This window comes from Amblyomma americanum, chromosome 4 (genome assembly GCF_052857255.1).
Source record: "Amblyomma americanum isolate KBUSLIRL-KWMA chromosome 4, ASM5285725v1, whole genome shotgun sequence".
Classification (NCBI taxonomy): Eukaryota; Metazoa; Arthropoda; class Arachnida; order Ixodida; family Ixodidae; genus Amblyomma; species Amblyomma americanum.
In genome coordinates this window covers 100,511,382-100,529,887 of record NC_135500.1, presented here as the reverse complement: position 1 = coordinate 100,529,887, position 18,506 = coordinate 100,511,382, and positions in this window count along the sequence as shown.

The following is an 18,506-nucleotide window of genomic DNA, read 5'->3' as shown; positions in this document are numbered from 1 at the left end:
GGCTCCCGTGGTGGGATGTTACATTTTTCTGACCTGATATTTGCTGACCCGAGGTTGTACGGCTATGATCACGTGATTTAGCTGCCATCTTGAAATGTGAGAGGCGACGGAGAAACGGAAGCAAAACGAGCAATTGTAACGCTCTTAAAACAAGAATAAAAGAATAGTGGCAGAAAATCATTGTCCTCCGTGGAAGTGTATAGGCTGGAAGAGTGTCGCTACCTGTTGGCTGCCTAAGGGCGTCGGAGGTCACCTTGCAGGCGGGCGCTGCTCACTGCTCTGAATGCGAGTGATGCTCTTCCGGTGTCGTATATTCGACGGAATAAACTAATGCTCTTCATAAACACACTGAATTTGTGCAGTCATGCTGCGAAGACCACCGTTACAAGAGAATGGCGCAATCACTCTGGAGATCATCGGATGGTTTTCGTTCCATGTCATCGCTTCGATTGCCAAGAGTGCATTGAATGGCGCAAAAATTATAGAGCAGGTAGAGCAATCTGCGATGAGTCGAAAAAGAGTCTCAATTAGGGAACCGCTTGCATCAGTTCACTTGACTGAAGAAGTCAAAAACTTCACCGTATTCAATTACTCTTCTTGTCATCCGGCGATGGGCTGAAATCGCATGGCAGCCGGGGCGAGGATCGCAATCACTATTCTATGCCTGTTATCTACCGCTAATCCTGACCTCGCATGATACAAAATATTCGAACACTTTCTGGAATTTTGAGTGGCAATACGACTAATACAGTGCTTGATAGGCTTCAATGTGTAATTCACGGAAACAGAAAATAGATCATCTATTATCCGGAATACCTACACCCCGGTCATGACGCCTGGCGCGAGGAAGGTTCGATCGTTGTTGTATCTGCCCTCGATGATTACTTTGACCCCGTTATTCTAGTGACATCTTTGGTCCTTGCCGAGGCTTCACATACACAAAATTCTTGTTAAGTGCGAAGGTGGGTAGGTCAGTGAAGGGTGAATATTGCTGTACTGGAGGCTGAAGATGGAGTGGGTATATGGGCCAATGGATGCGGTGGGAGCCTTAGTGGACGCCCACCTACTAGAGTGGTGTAGTAATGTGGCTGCTGAGAAGTGCTGCCACAGGTCAGCTGACTTTCCCACTTAACTGTTTTAGTGCGCTTCCACTTATAGCGGCCAATTCTTGCATGTTGCCGTTGTGTGTTCGTTTGTTTGTTTAAAGCCCAATTTCGGCCAGGCTCCTCACTACCCCAGCAGGTAGTGGGGAACCTGGTCAGGTGTTTATATATTGTCACCGAAAGCCGGCAGAAAGGCCAGAAGGGAACCCCAGGAATAGCAGAGCAGACATACTCAGTCAACTAACGCACGAGCCGGGGAAGACAAGGAAGACCAGCGGGTGCCGTCGCACCGCATTACGGCTCCAGTAAATGGCAAACATTGTGGCGTTGCCCCTTCTCTTGGAAAGGAAATCGCCCCGATGCTGCGGAATCACGGCTAGCCAGAATAGAGTTTGTGGAACCGGACTCCGTTAGTTAATGTTGAATTATTTAAATTAGTTTGTCACTAAGATTGCGTTGTACATCGTAGGGGCCGCAGTAGCGGCGCAGAAGATTCTCTGAGGGACCCCGCAGACGGATTGGGTTCCAAACCCAAACTTGATCGCCAGGTGTAAAGAACCTCCCGGTGATGAAGGTTGTAGCGTTGAGCATCGCTTTCCTGCTGGTTACGGGTTCGCTGTCTCACTAGCTGGTGGGCGGTTTCTGCGTGCCGAACAAACTGTTCAGCGCCAGCGACGGAGGGACGTGCCACATCTGGCAGTAACATTGCGCCCAGCATAGTCGTGGCTTCGCGACCGTGCACCAGACGGAACGGCGTGATGTGCTTCGTCTCTTGAAGAGCAGTGTTATAGCCGAACACGACGTAAGGCAAGATATCGTTCCAGTTGTTTTGGTCACTGTCGACGTACATGGAAAGCATGTCACCAAATGTCTTATTGAGCCGCTCCGTCAGTCAATTTATTTGAGGATGGTATGCAGTGGTTCGACTGTAACTGGTGCCACTGAGCTGAATAACTTCCTCAGTAAGGGCTGATGTAAAAGCCGTGCCTCTATCAGGTAAAACAGCCGCAGGGACACCGTGACGCAGGACAATGCTAAAGATGAAAAAGTTAGCAATTTCGGCAGCGGTGCCGCAGGGAAGGGCTTTCGTCTGACAATACCGTGTGAGCTAGTCGGTGGCAGCTATAATGTACCTGTTGCCAAATGATGATGTCAGAAATGTTTCCAGAGAGTCCATGCCCACTTAGTGGAAAGGGATTCGAGGCGGATCAATGGGCTTCAGTAGGCCGGCCTGCTTCAAAGGTGATGTCTTCCGGCGTTGACACTCGAGGCAAGAGTTAACATAGTACTGGACAACTGTAGCAAGCCGGGGCCAGTAATACTACTGCCGTATCCGCGCCAACGTACGAGAAAAGCCGAGGTGGCCGGAAGAAAGGTCGTCGTGGCATGCGCGCAAAACTTCGTCTCGAAGCACCGTTGGAACCACGAGCAGGCACGGAGTGTCCGTGGGGGCGTAGTTTCTCATGTAGAGGATGCCACCCCGCAAACAGAACGACGATAGCCAACGACAGAACGACGACAGTTTGAAGAGGCGGGGCGGCGACGAGGTGCGGCTTTCGAGGTACTCTATGTGGGGTGGCAACTCGGCGTCATTTCGCTGTTCTTAAGCAAGGACGGACGTGAATAAAGCGCCAAGATAAGCGGGATTGTCTTCTGTGTCAGCAATGGTGTACGGGAGAGGAGTACGGGATAGGCAGTCTGCGTCGCTATGTTTGTTGCCAGAATTGTACACGATGGTAACATCAAATACCTGCAATCGGAGACTCCAAAGCGCTAGCCTCCCCGATGGGTCTTTAGGCTTCGCGAGACAACCAATCCAGTTGTGATCACTCACGACTCGAAATGGGCGACCATACAAGTATAGGCGAAATTTCGTTACCGCCCAAACGACAGAAGGCACTCGTTTTGCGTGGCAGAAAAATTCGCTTCAGATCGCGAAAGTGTGTGGCTTCCATAAGCAATCATGCACTCAACACCATCCTGCCACTGAAGGACGACGGCACCCAGAGCGACGTTGCTGGCATCGGTGTGTAGTTCTGTGTCTGCCTCCTCGTCAATGTGGTCAAGAATGGGCGTAATTTGTAGCGGTGCCTGAGGTCGTCGAAGGCACCTGATGTTCTTGGGCAAAGATGGAAGGTTGCTCGCCCTTTGTCAAGCGAGTTAGGGGCTCGGCTAGTCGAGAGAAGTCGCGCCCAAAACGTATATATTAGGCGCGGAGACCCACAAAATGGCGCACAGCACCTTTATGAGTGGGGGTCGGAAACGCAGCGACGGCAGCAGTCTTAACGGCGTCATGGCTAACACCTACAGCGCTCACGACATGCCCCAGAAACTTCTGCCGTCGGAACGCAAAGTGGCATTCTTCTGGTTTGAGGGAGAGGCCGGCCGATCGTATGGCCTCCAGTACAGCACTCAAGCGCTTGAGATGTTCGTCGTAGGTGGCAGAAAAATTAACGACATCACCAAGGTAGACGAGGCAGGCCTGCCATTTGATGCCAACGAGTACAGTGTCCATCATTCATTGAAAGGTGGCAGAAGCGGAGCACAACTCATCATACTCCTCCGAGGTGAGTAGAAGTTCGGCGTGCCAGCGTTAATCGAAGTACATTCCTGAAACCTCTGTGGTTTCATGAATGTGCACAAATTCTCGCAGCCGTAAGTGCAATAGGTTGTCCTATAGAAGCTTTCTCCGTGGTCTCTGCTACGGGCCCCTGGGCCTTCATAAAGATGCAACAATTTTTATAGCCTGTTATTATAATACCTGCAATAAATATTGGCTATTGAAATTAAATTACAAGAAATATCATAGAAAAGCGCCTGATGCTTCTCATCACTTAACACTTTGTGAAAAGCTGACATCTTGAGGTACAGTGAGTGGTGGCCGACTTCTCCTGGGACTTCGGTTGCGGAAGTTAAGGGTTTTTAATAATTTTGGAAGAAAGAATTGCGCTTTACAATGAACGGAGAGTCTGGGAAGGACATTTATACCTAACAGCCTGCCACCACACCAGAGGGCATCTCAAACGAATGATTCTGGTCGGGAAAAGCAACCTGACTGGCATCTCAATCCAAATTACCGAAGTCCTACCGACTGCCATAGCATGGCAGTGGCGCATCACTTGAAAGGTACACCAGTCCGATCGGAGTTTCATGAGGACTTCCAGTGAGCTAGGAATGTAAGGAAGACAATGACGAACTCCGCATGTAAGGACATTAACCCCGTGCGTGTCGTTATCGGCCAACTGTCATGCGTGAACACTAGATATGAAGACAGCACCCGAAGTGAAAACTGAACTGCTGCCACACCCAATTCGCATTTAGCCCAACTACAAAAAATGACCATGGTTTTTAGCTTAATTTTCCTGACCAAAACCAGGCAGGTATTTGAAATCGCCACTTTTTTTGTAGCGCGGATGCTTGGGCTTCGAGTAGGAGGAAGACCTGGGCGAAGGCTCCAAGCTGCACACACCGATGGCTCACAATGACAACCAAGTATGTCGCACTGCGTGAATGAAGTGGTCAGCGAAGTTTATCTGTTCCTGCAGATAAAATATAAGTTGTTGGAGACAACGATGCACAAACCCATCTCGAGAGACTGACATTTTAGTGCGTGGAAAGGAATGAAGTATTGAGAGCTGGATGCTGGTGTAATTGTCTATGATGGGTTGCGCGATGAGACTTGGCTAAGTCGGGCTTGAAGCCTGTCAGAGTGGCTGTACTTCCATTTATTAAAGAAAAAATGCAGTGCTGGCGCAGGGCTTTGACGGAGTGTCCCGTTAAGATCATCTGTTTGTGGTAGCTCGGGTTCGAAGAGAAGTTAGGGAGAAATTTCGTTTTTAAGAAAATATATTTTTATCTTTCCCACTGAGGTCGCTTAGGTTTTAAGACCGCCTCATTAGCCATATAAAGTTTTCGCAGTAATAAATCATGCCGCTTCACTTGAGACTTGCAAAAAAGTGACGGCAAATGAACGCACCCTACAGTTTCCATCCACCATGCATCTACGGCGTGGTACAGTGTTCAACAAGACTGAGAACTAGCCACTTGTGGAGGTGGCAAAGCAGAGCTTTCAAAAAGTTCATATAGATAGAGTCATGTATGGCCCGAACGTGAAATACTGCCTTGTGAGAACGTCATTTCTCTCGAGCTTGTTGTGAGGCGGCTCAGCAAGCGTTAGGGATGCTACTGCCAGACATAGGCTGCAAACCGACGCAGGGCACAGAGGAGACCCGCGGGCCAGGGCGAAACCTTCATGAGTCGGATTCATCATAAAAAAAAGTAGATGGCTCCTTCGACAACGCAGAACAGACGCAGAACAGCACGGTCCATCTGCGGAGGCTTATTGAGAGGATCTAGAAAAATTGGGGCCATAGATCCTATGTTGCGGAATTAGCAAGGAATGCTTCTACAACCTTCTTTCAAAGAATTGAAATTTAAAAAGGCACTATCTGCATACGCGGTTTTCAAATGACTGTATTGGTATGTTGCTTTAAAACGTGAATTATAAGCAAGTGACTATGGTGAAAAGGGCTTCACGGCGTTTCAAATTGGATGGACTGAGAGTAGAGCAGCACAAATGCCTAGATTGAAGCTCAGTGGAGTAGGTAACTGTCTGGAAAGAGAGATTGTCAGTGTTCCAACCTATATTTGAAGCCAGTGAACGGGTTTTAATTTCTTTTGTCTCAAGAATTCTCTACGCTCCTCGTGGTTATGTAAGCCGGTGAGAACACGTCATTATGGTCATGGTCGAATGACCAATGTTTTGCAACTTCATTGCATGACTGGGTCCTGTTGTGTGCATGCCGCACGGGCCGACCGTTTGTAACGCCATAAATGAGACCTCTCGGCAAAAAGTCTGACCAACGCGGGGAGGTTTATTTGTGCTAATGCCGTCTCAGCAGAAAACGTGTGTGCACGTGCGATGACTTCGGAGAGTATGACCTGCATCACTGAGCTGTACGCTGGGTTAATAGCGGCGGGGATTGGACCATGTAGTTTGTTTCCGAGACTGACAGCTTTTCTAGTGATAGCTACATTACGGTAGCATTTCGAGCCTTAAGCTTGGTGCCGCCACCCCCCTGCGGCTGCATGAGGGCGCGGCGCCGTGGCTGATCACGTGGTTGGTCACGTGACCAGCCACGTGGCGCGGAGAAGCTGCTGCTGCTGGCGGCGCGGCGCGCCGGCGAAACCAAGCTGCAACAGCGGTGCGCATGCGCCGTGTGAAGTGGGACAAAGATGAAGAAGGAACGCCCAGCAAAAAGAAGCGGCGAAAGACTGACTTTGCATTTCAACTGAGAAGATTCACCCGGCCAGGCGTAGCTGTCGCGTCACTCCAGGCTTATCTAGACCTAAACCACCGCGAATTTTTTCTTCATCGCTTCTTGCTTTTCTTCCAGTTGACGCTAGGTGGCGAACAAATTGTATGCGATTTTACTTCACAGAAAACTCTTGCCACCCTAGCACTGAAAAAGGAAAGTAAAAAGCTAGCAAGTCACGGTCGCTGGGCATGTAACTCCTCTACTATTCATGTAACTCCCTGTAATTCCTCCTATAAGTTCTCCTCTATTCACTACATTCCTTTCATTGGTAGTAACTAGAATAAAATACTGGCATAAATTATTTCGTTTCTCTTCAGCTTCACTTGAAACAATAGAACTAGAATTTTTCATGTATAGTAAGGTGCGATTGTAGTTTTATTGAAAAGGAGAATTTATTTGGCGGAAACGTATAAAAATAGTAGTTATCAGGTAGGTTTCAAAAATTATGATTGCTGGACAGGATTCTCAACATCCGCGATTCACCCTTAATTTGCTTCCTATGGGCGATCATGGACACATTTTGGTCTTAACGGGCTTCAGATACTGGTCAAATGAACCTTGTTCTCATGGCCAGGATCCGAGGAGATGGGCTACTTCATCATTCTCTCCAACCATGAATGGCGACTGCCTTTTTAGAATTTAGCGTCTATAGTTGAATTTCAGCAACCGGAAGTTTTTCAAAATGCCAATTTCTTGCTTAAAATTGTCTTTAACCATACTTTTCAACTCGTGCAGACAGTAATCGTGAGCCACGTTAGTACCGCTCTGTGTTCCATGTGTCTTCCTTGTGTTCTCGTCATTCTTTGCGCTGTACATTTCCATCATAAATCACCAACATGCCAAGACAGCAAACTTAATGAGCCACAGTTATTCCTGCGTATTTGCTCTTCACTAGCCACTGAAAGATGATTTCTTGCAGGTGTTACAAACCAAACATAGCAGGCAGCCAGCCTACGCCAAGCCGTATTTTATGGCTTCATTTAACGTGGCAAGAAAAATATAGCAGCTCCCCGTAAACCAAGCAAATCCCGCATCATTCATTCTTTAGGATCTCCATAGCATTATCTGAAGGTAAATTATCGGTCACCAGGAGGCTAAACGGATGAGAAGGGGAACATCTGTGCTGTATCACTGGCACTGCACCTGAACAGAGCCTGAGCTATTTTTTCAGAAGACTGGAAGGTGGAAGCAGCAGCTGGTTCTAAGCTGCAGTATTTCGAGGAGACATGGTATAAATCCTTGTAATTAGGGGTGTATTATCTTTTCTCTTCTCGATTTATGAATTTAAGAAGAACCTTCACTGATCAATTTTTTTTATTCTCAAAAGAGCGCCACCCGTGCCACCAAAATGCGTAATCATGCTGCTGTTCAATGCTGCATTTTGTGCATCTAGTAACACAAGCCTATCGCTCTGTGTTCCCAGCTTCATGTACTTTACGAAATGGGCAGAGAGATGTGTTGTTAACAAAAAATAATTACAATGGATGCATACGTTTTTAAAACAAGCCTAAAATTTATCCTTGAAATTTTTGATTTTATAATGGTGAAATCGTTGTTTTAACGTCTGAAGCAGTCTCAGGCATTAAGTGTTCATTTAAACAGCCGGTGACTCCGAAAACTCTGTCTCTTTCAATTTATATTATGTTTATTGTGTGAGTTGATATTAACAGTTTTTTGCCCTAACTAATGTGCAGGGTATACAATCGATGTCCGGTTCTGTCATTAAGAGCAAATTTAGAAATTGCATCTGCTAGCAACATGTTTGCGACCTGTTTGCGAATTATACAATGATACAATTTTTATGTAAATTGTGGATCTGTCGATTATTACGCGTTAGGAAAAGAGGGGTAATAATAGAGTGAAGTAATTCATTACCTTAGGTAGAAGACCATCGCGCGGTATAATGCCTCTACTCGCTCCCTGTCCAATGGTGTCGATGGTCACCTTGCGGGAGGGCACCGCTCATTGTTCTGAATTCCTGCGGCGGCCTTCTGGCGCCATATATTTGAAGGAATGAACTAACGCTCTTCGTACACAAACCGATTTTGAGCGATCATGCAGCGAAGACCGCCCTTAAAGAACAACGGTACGATCAATTACGAAATCAGCGGTTGGTTCTAGTTCCATGGAATAACTTCGAAGGACAACAACGTTTGGAACGACGCCAAAAATTATAGAGCAGGTAGAGGAAGATACAGTGACTTCAAAAAGTTTCTCAATTAGGTAACTGCTTGCATCTGTTCCCTTGAGTGAACAAATCAAAAAGTGCCCCGTATTCAATTACTCGTTCTGATTTATTTGCCGATGGAGTAGATATGGCACGGCAGCCGGGCCGTGGCTCGCAAGCACTCTTCTACGTTAGCGACCGTCCGCTAATCCTAAGCTTTTACGAAACAAAATACTTGACGTTTTTCTGCTGCTTTAAAGGGTGAGACGACTAATGCAGTATTTGGCGGTGCCAATGGAGGAGAAAAAATTAACTAATATAAAGAACACCTACACCGCGAACATGACGCCTGATGCATCTGCCCTCGATGATGAGTTTGACGCCTATGTTCGAACGAGTGCTTTTTCTCCTTACCGAAGCTTCACAAACGCAAAATTCTTCGAAGGTGAAAAGGTGGGTTGGCGAATTAACGGTGATCAGTGCTGTTCTGGAGCTTGAAGGTGGTGTAAGAACATTGTCCAATGGATGCGGTGGGGGTCTTAGTAGCCACCCTCCGCGGCAATGGTGTAGTAAGGTGGCTGCTGAGTTGTACTTCTTGAGAGCAGATGACTTTCCAACTTCACGGGCTTGAGTGAGCGACGATATATTCTGGCCAGTCTCTGCATTTTGAAATTGTGCGTTCGTCTGTTTATTACAAGCTGGCTTTGGGGCAGTCCAGCGGGGGCTGGGAGCCTGGCCAGGTGTATATATATAATGTTACGCAGCGGCCAGCTGAAGATTGAGGCGCAATGATCGATGGACAAGAGATGATTTACTGGCCGCTGGATTATCGCGAGCGCTCCATCCCATGCCACTGAAGGCTTCGTCTCCTTTATCACACTACCCGACGCCACCGACCGATCGTCCCGATCGCAGCGTCGAACACTAAGGAGAAAGTGGTGAAGTGCTAGCCGCCACGAGGAAAGAGATCACCGAATGAGTCGCGGTCCACGTAGCTTCTGAGCCACTGGTCCACAGGAGGTGCCGGTCTAGACCCCTGGGGGCGCCGAGCGGCATGAACAGAAAGTGTATTCACATATCAGCGGCGTCTCGGGTCGATGGGGTGGGCAGGTCGGGTCAGTTAGGAGTGTCGGTTCCACTTCGGCGAGTCGGCTGATCTAGCTGGGGGACGGGGAGGGATGAGCAATAGCCAGGTCGGTTCGAGGACTGGCAGACTTGGGTACTGCCGGACGACGTTTACCAGTAACCTATAGTCAACTGAAGGATGCAGACACAGGGCTCCGAAGAACGCTGACCTGGAGTATGACAGTTGGGTGGTACCTGAAAACTTCACCGAATGTTACATCGCTGCCAACTGAAGAATTAAGCGCGACGAACGATGGACAAGAGCTGATTAAATGGCCGCTGGCATAGCGCGAACGCTCCGTTCCGCGCCACTGCCAACTTCGACTTATTCGTCACAAAACTTTTGTTAGAACTGAGCACAAGTTCGGCCTGTCGGCGTTACTCGAAATACATTTCCCAAGCTTCGGTGGTCCTATTAATAGAAACAAATTCTCGCAGTCGTAAGTACAACAGGTTGTTCTTTCAGAGATGTCTCCATGCTCTCTTCTATGGGCCTCCGGGCCTTTATAGATATGTACAAACTTTCGACAGCTTATGTTTACTTAATACCTGCAAGACAATGTGTATTTAATTCAAAATTACAAGAAATATAAAAAAGCTCCAGAGGCTTGAGAACTGTTCGGCTACTGGAAACAGATATCTGATTTAGACAAACTGTCCTGGAAGGCTGCTCAGAGGGCCCCAGTCATTTCATGCTTACTGAAAAGCTGACTTCGTGGGGGCTAGTGTGTGGTGTTCAACTTCTCCTGTGACTTCGGTTGCTGAAGTGAAGTGCTTTTCAGAATTTCACAAAAAAGAATTGTGGACTACAATGTAGGAGGGGGTCTGACAAGTACTTTTCTACCTAAAATAGTTGCCACTATGTCAGGGGGCATCTCAAACGCCTGGGGCTGATCGGGATAAGCAAGCTGGGTAGCAACCCAATCCAAACAAACCCAATTCCATGCATCGCTTGAACGTTGCGCCACCGCTTCTAGAGTGCTATGAGCACTCCCGGTATCTATGAATGTGAAGGAGGGAATGACCAATACAGATACAGGTACATTACCCCATTATCGCTATCCGTGCAAGTGGCATCGCTCTACTGCTGCACCACTCCGATTATAGTGTTGTGATGACTCCCAACGATCTATGAATATAAAGAACAGAATGACCAACTCCGGATATGCGGACACTAAACCGTTAGCCTTGAACACTGGATCTAAACACCGGAACCAAAGTGTAAAATGAAGTGTCAGCGCATTCCATTCGCTTTTAGCGTAACTCCACAAATCGACCGTAATTTTCTTGTGACGTTTCCTTAGCCAAACTAGGCAGGTATTTGATTTCGCCGCTTTTTTTTTGGCACCGGGAATGCGTAGGCGTTGACTAGGGGGAAGGCATACGTGAAGGGTGCAGGCTTCAGACATCCATGGCTCACAAAGGTGACATAGTAATTTCACCATATTCAATTCGCACTCCTACCAGGGTACGAGAAGAATAACTAATTCCCTGGCCAAACTTATTGCTCAGCTATACCAGGATTAGCTTTTCATCCAAAGCAATAGACCCTAATGATGTCCACTTATTGCAAGCAGATCTGAACTGTCTTACTGACTGGTGTACTATATGGAAAATGGTTTTAAACGCATCAAAATGTAAATCCATGCGCCTCTCACGTCTAGGCGTCTCGCCACCAGCCTCTTACAGCATCATCAATGCTTCGTTAGCCCCGGTTACCTTGTATAAATACGTCGGTGTACATCTGACATCAAATTTATCCTGGAACCAGCATATTACATACATTACTTGAAACGCTAACTGTATGCTTGGTTACATAAAAAGAAACTTTTCGAATGCGCCCATTTCAGTCAAACTCCTTCTTTATAAAACACTGGTCCGTTCAAAGCTTGAATACGCCGCGTCGATATGGGAACCTCAAGCTAAGTCCCTTATATCTGTTGTGGAAGCTGTTGAGAACCGTGCCGCTCGCTTTATCCTCCACAACTATGACCGCACATCAAGTGTCACACTAATGAAAAACACTTTGTCACTGCCATTACTTTCATTGCGCAGAAAAATTTCACGACTCTGTCTTTTTTTTAAGATCTGCAATCTGAATCTTGTTTTGAAAGATCTGCAATCTGAATCCTGTTTTGAAAAACGCTTTGTTCCTTCCGCCCACCTATGTTTCATCGCGCATTGACCATTCACGCAAAGTGGGCGTTCCCCCTTGTCACACTACCGCTCGCTTAAGTTCTTTCATCACCAACCACATCATCCGAGTGGAATCACTTGCAAGCAAATGTGGCACTCACCAACGATCTCAAGAATTACAAGAAAAAGTTAAGCGCCTGCATTTCTTGTTCAAGATATGTGTGCCCTTCGGTTCGCAGTCCCACATGAACTCTGTTGTGTTGATTTGTAGTTTTGTGATTTGTTAGCTCTTGTTTTCTTTCTTCGTTTTTTTTTCTGCAGATTTCCATGGATGTGCGCAATTCCTGAAATATGTACAACTCAGTGCAGTGCAGTATGTGTGCTGTAACCCATCATCATCATCATCATCAGCCTTACTACACCCACTGCAGGGCAAAGGCCTCTCCCATGTCTCTCCAATTAACCCTATCCTTTGACAGCATAATCTTACCGGTACTCACCTACGGGGCAGAAACGTGGAGGCTAACGAAAAGAGTTCAGCTTAGGTTAAGGACAACGCAGCGAGCCATGGAAAGAAAAATGATAGGTGTAACGTTAAGAGATCGGAAGCGGGCAGAGTGGGTGAGGGAACAAACACGGGTTAATGACATCCTAGTCGAAATCAAGAGAAAGAAATGGGCTTGGGCAGGGCATGTAATGCGAAGGCAAGATAACCGCTGTAACCCATGAACGTATATTAATTTCCTGTTATCTGTGTTTCTTGTTCCACTCCCCTCAATAATGCCCGCTGGGCCATGAGGGTATTTGAAATAAATAAATAAATAAATAGACGATTAGAACTGACTGCCTTGAAACACTGTTTCTATAATGTCCAATGATGTTTTCGTTTTTATATTACAATGACAATTTATATTTTGGGGTGCTGGGAGAACCTTTGGCATTTCAATTTTGCGCAGCATCTTGATCCCATGTTGATTTGTTGTGTGGATGACACTGCTTAAGTCACGTTTTCTCTTTTTGTGTCACCCCTCTGAGTCTAATGCCAGTTGAAGGCGTGGCTAAATAAATAAAAATAAACAATAATTACGCAGTACACTTAAGGATCTTGCTGTGAATAAGGAAACATGCACGTGGGTAACCAGCACCGGTGATGGCATACTGCTATTGTACAGTGGCCAGTGAAGCTGATCTGTTCGCGCCGTCGGTGTCGAAGTTGTTGAAGACGACGACACCTAAGTTCAGCTCGAGAGACACATTTTAGCGCACAATTTGTTATGTCCACTCCCCCGTAGTGGGTATGTGCCAGCAACGTCTGAAGCCTTCCTTCGTTCGTTTGTAATGTGGCGGTGGTAGCACTGTGCTTTGTTGCAGAGGCCTGTGCAGCTGATCTCTGTGTGTTTTCCTGTGTTCGAAACCCACATGGGGACAAACGTATTTTTTAATTTGTATTTTTTTTCTTTTTTCCTGGTGATGTCACGTGAGTTTTCAGATCGTATGGCGTGGACAACAACGCCTGATTTTCCTCCTGGTGAGTAAAATCATGGTTTCGGAATAATCAAAAACTGCCCACTCCACTTCAGCGACGTGATGAGTGCGGCGGTGGCTAATGGGCGCTTCCTTTTTTGCCATTCGCTGTCCATCCACGGCGTGCAGCAGAGCTCAATAGGATTGGAAGTCATACACTTGCGGAGGTGCCAAATCCGAGCGTTCAAAGAGCACAGCTCGATTAGAGTCATGGATGCTGCAAGGCTGAAAGACTCTTATGGGAGAACATCATTTACCTCGAGCAGGTTGAGAGGCGGCTCAGCAAGCCGGAGCGATTTTACTGCCGGGCACGGGCTGCACACAGACGTATGATTCAATGGGGACCCGCGGGAAAGAACGACGCGATCATTCCTCAGGTTAAGCATTAAAACATCCACGGTTCCGATGTCAATGCAGAAACGGAAGAATGTAGCACGGTACATCTGCGGCAGCTGTTATGAAACGCATCACCTGATGAAAGTTCTCTGGGCTCACCGCGCACCTGCAGCGGCGGACTGGAGAGGAGAAGCAGTCGGAAAAGAAATCTGATACAGATACTAAAGGAAGTGTTCTAGGACTGCACACGTGTTTCATGGCTCTCATATTCTAAGAATATCTCACAATACAAATATTTCCAGCCCTCTCTTCACCTCGCGATGAGCAGAGGTAAATGCCATGCAAATCGGTTTTAGATATGTTTGGCCTCGCATATTAGTTCGGGACGAAGTAGGAGTTGAATAATTGAAAAAAAAACAGAAAAACTACCCTGAAAACCATTTACTGCGTAGAGAAGATAAAGATAACCAAGGCCGGAACACATTTTCATTCAAGGTTTTCGAACGACTCAGAGATGCCCTATGCACTGCTTGCATGTGTTACCAGACACCCTAAGGGCGTGTGGGGGAAGTGACTTCGGTTTCTCAGAAAACGCCTTCGACTCAGCTTGGCAAGGTTGGCCATAAGACTGCCACGAAGTGTCAAATGGGTGTTGTCGTTTGGTGCCCAGGTTTAGCCAATCACAAGCTATAGATTAGGTTGGACTCAAAGGCTCGCAAGCAAAAACAAGCTTTATATACGAAAGAAGCGGTACAGGCGACATACACACCACTGAGCAGAACACATGCGAATTGTTCACTGAAGCAGTGCAATGCATGAAAATAACAGTAGAAAGAGGCTACAACAAAAAGAGGGTCTTGAAGCAACAGGGGACTAACACGGTAGAAGGGGAGCCTAAGAAAAACACGTTGTTCTCAGGCCATAGGAACAATCACTCGACCGCAAGATCACGAAGGGCTCGTCTCGAAGACTGCCGCGCGCAGCTTCAAAGATCAGTGGCAGGGCGAGTTTTGTTTATCGGAAGCCATGCCAGAGCACATCATTTGAGGCTCTTTGTGTTACGGTTGTCACTTGTTACGAAACCCAATCCTCTACAGAAACATTCCTGTCACCGTTTGGTCATAAACCTTCATCGAGGACACCCTTCGAAACAAAACCTCGAAATTGAAAGCCGCTGCTTATAGGAACAAAGAAGAAATGCGAAGTTAGTATTTCTACGTACTATAACCAACACGGCGCATGATCACACTCCACAACCGCCTTTGCACAGCCTTCACATTATTACGCTTTTGTTTGCTGCGGCTTTGGATTCCCACTTCGTTCCCTTCCTTTTTTTTCGGGTGTGCTGCAGACAATTATCTTCACCCTGTCAGCTCATGGAAGCGACATCGTCCGCGACATCAAATGCTCGTTTCGCTGGTACTACTCGACAATTCCACTTTGCGGTGCCCCCTCTGGCTTCACTGCACACACAGTTGTATCACACGAGAGATACCATAGGGGCTCACCTCCAATCCTAAAGGCAAGGCAAACTCTCACCATCTTACCCAGCTTGTCTTGATGCGTACTTGGCATCGACCTTGAACGCTATCTCCTTCAGATTCCCCGACCTGAGACTCGCCAACACGCTCCCCTCCCCCTCCCCCTGCCGCCAATATTTTCTTTGCCAGCAATGGCTATCGTCGCGAAATAGGACACAGTGAGGTTGTGAGAAGCGCTCCCGAAAGCGCAAACGGACAATTACTCCTGCCTAAGGAGATGTTTACTCAAACTTTTCAGGCCCCTTGTTTGTCTTTCCATAAAAAAAATATTTTTCGCTTAATATTATACTTACGCTTCAAGAAAAATAATTTGATAGTTTTCCAGCGCAGCACACGAGCAGAAAATAATTTAAAGGCACGTGAAGAAAATCATACAGAGTGTCGTAACTTATCGGAATAACAACATCGAAATGCCAGGAATAGTCATGTAAAGGCCCGAAGAATCCCAGAATCATAAAAATGGCGGACAAACTGCTACCTCGCTCATTGTTCATCTAAACATTGCTAATTCAGTCGCTTTATGGAATAAAGGCATCTTATTTGCGATTCGCGAGAGGAACGATTGCAATTCCAATAAAGCAATAGAGTCACTGCAAGGGGCTGCGTACAGTGAGAAAAATCTGAGTTCAGTGAGTGCACAGTTGTTTACAAACAACTTTAGACGGTCTAACGTGCTTAGGGTGTCACCCTGTCTTATTTAGAATTTTTTGCTGTCAACGTGAAGAAAACAACTACTGGTTATTTTGGTGATTTGAGAAGAAAATTTGAAAAATAGTAGAAATGTTCACCTATCAAAGGTAACCACACAAAAATTGAGTAGCGCCCAGCGACCCACTGAGTGTTTTGCTTGACTAGTACGAAGCTTTGAGCTGAATGCACCGTTAACCAGTGCGACTCCAGAGAACGCTTAACATGTTGAAAAGTTGTAAGCTTGTTGAATACTCAAAACTTTCTCGAAACTAATTCTCCTGTTCCTTCTAGATGTGGCTAGTTGAGCGAAAAGCAGCTACAGTAGCAATCATACATCAACTAACTAGCTATATTTCATACTAGCACCAGTGACAAAGTTTATTATAATTTGTATTTCATGCACATAAAAGCCGGTTTTCATCACTTTCTATATGTGGTGATTTTGAGTTTAGTCAAAGTGCGCGTCCGACTTGGTATCTTGGTTCTTCCTGTGAATGTGTAGTGATTTTAGTTTCGTCAAAACAGACTAGCATCTAGGATCCATCTAGGTTCCCAAATGAAAATAACACATAGTCTTCCAGATATTTTCTTACGACATGGCATTTCAAGCTATGCACTTTTCATAAAATTTGTTACACTAACAATAGCCTAAAGGAATCCCTTTTTACTTTTCCAATGTACTCACCGGCTCGCGGAGATTAACAAATAAAGGTTCAAGTTGCACTGTGCATGACTGAGCAGTTCAGAAATTGCTGCGTCGCCGAAACTGCCTCGGACTGAAAATGCCTGCCCTCCTCAGTAGCCTGGTTTATCACCCATGTAAGATTTATGGATGCCGTTTATACTTCCGTACTGTAGGCACTCGTGTTTGTTTAAATATTCTGTTTTATCTTCGTTATGTTCATACATACTTTTCTCTGTAACGCCTAACTAGCCCTGAGCGCAATGAAATGAAATCAAATATGGGGATCAGTATTTGAAGCGTGTATTTGAAACGCATATAAGTTTACAATTATCATCAGTCTGCGGACATCATAACCATAGCTGCAGCATTTGTGTTCATGTATCATGTCGTCGTTTGTTCTCAAGGTGCCACTACAGATCCACGTTTGGTTCCCTACACATTTTTTTTAATTCTTTACTTTCAAAATCCAGAACGAGTACGCCAATGAATCCTACATTGTGGCATTAGCAACGACTGCTTCTAGAAACTGCTTTCATAGAACTGACAGTTTTAAAAACACACTAAGTGCATATGCACTTTGCAAATTATGGCAGTGGTATGTTCGGCACACAATCTGTTGTTGTTTTAAAGCAGAGAGAACAAACAAAAGGCAGTGAAGGTACAGGCTGTCTGGTGACTAAGACCTGGTGCCCTGAGAGTGGGGCAGTGCACTGCGTTCGCTGAAGATATGCGGAGTGGGTGAATGTCTGGGCACAGATATTGTCGGTCTTCCAAGATATGAAACCAGTTGTTGAGCTTTCATTCCTTTGGTCTCAAAACATTGCAACACTGGTCGCGGTAAAATATTCCGGCGCAGGATACGCTATTATGACCATGCTCGAATGACCAACGTGATGCAACTTGCACCCATGACCACGCCGTGTGTACATGTCACACGGGCACATCAATTGTAGTGGCGATAAATGACACAGCACAGCAAAATGTCTGATATACGTGTGGAGGTTTGTCAGTGCTAATCTTTCCGCAGGAGAAAAGTTGGGTATTTTTGTAATGTACTTAAAGAGTATGGTACTTCCGACTGAGCCATTTGGTGGGTTTATTTAATAACGGTGGCACTGGTACCATATAGTTTGTTTCCATCACCATGGTGGCTTCTTTCCCAATCTCTGCTTACTTTCCTTTCAACTGGCGTCAGAGCGCAAAAAATATGAATGCGGTATTATTTCTTACCAACTTCGTCACCTCCTAGCACTGGAAAAGTAAAGTGAAAACATTGCAAGTCACGGTCAATTGCCGTTTAACTTGCAAATTTGTCCTCCATTAACTATGGGGTTAACCTCTAGAGGAGTTTAACAGAGAACTTATTTTTAGGCGGAAATGTGTGAAAAGGTGGTTGTTTGATAGCCGCCGAAAATGGAAGTTGGTTGACAGGATCCCAGCATCCGGGATACCCCTTTAAGTTGCTTTCAATGGGGAATCATGGGCACTTTCGGTTATAGCAGTGTTCGGATTCTGGTCAAAAAACCTTATTCCTATCGCTAGGATCCGATAAGTTGTGCCGCTTTATCATTCCTATCCGGCCATAGATCATGGCTGACTTTTAGATTATAGCGTTGATAGTTGAATTTCAGCAGCTGGAAGTTTTTCGAAATTCAAGAGAGAGAGAGACAGCGAAACAAAGGGATGAAAAGGCAGGCACGTTAACTAGGCGATTCCCAGTAGGCTATCGTACACGTTGAGAGGGGAACAAAGCGGGAAAAAAGGAAAGAGCGGCAACTAAACGAAATGTTCACTCACTTGCGATTATGCATTTTTTCTACCTTTCTACTCGAACAGGTTTGGTTTATGGGGGTTTAACGTCCCAAAGCGACTCAGGCTATG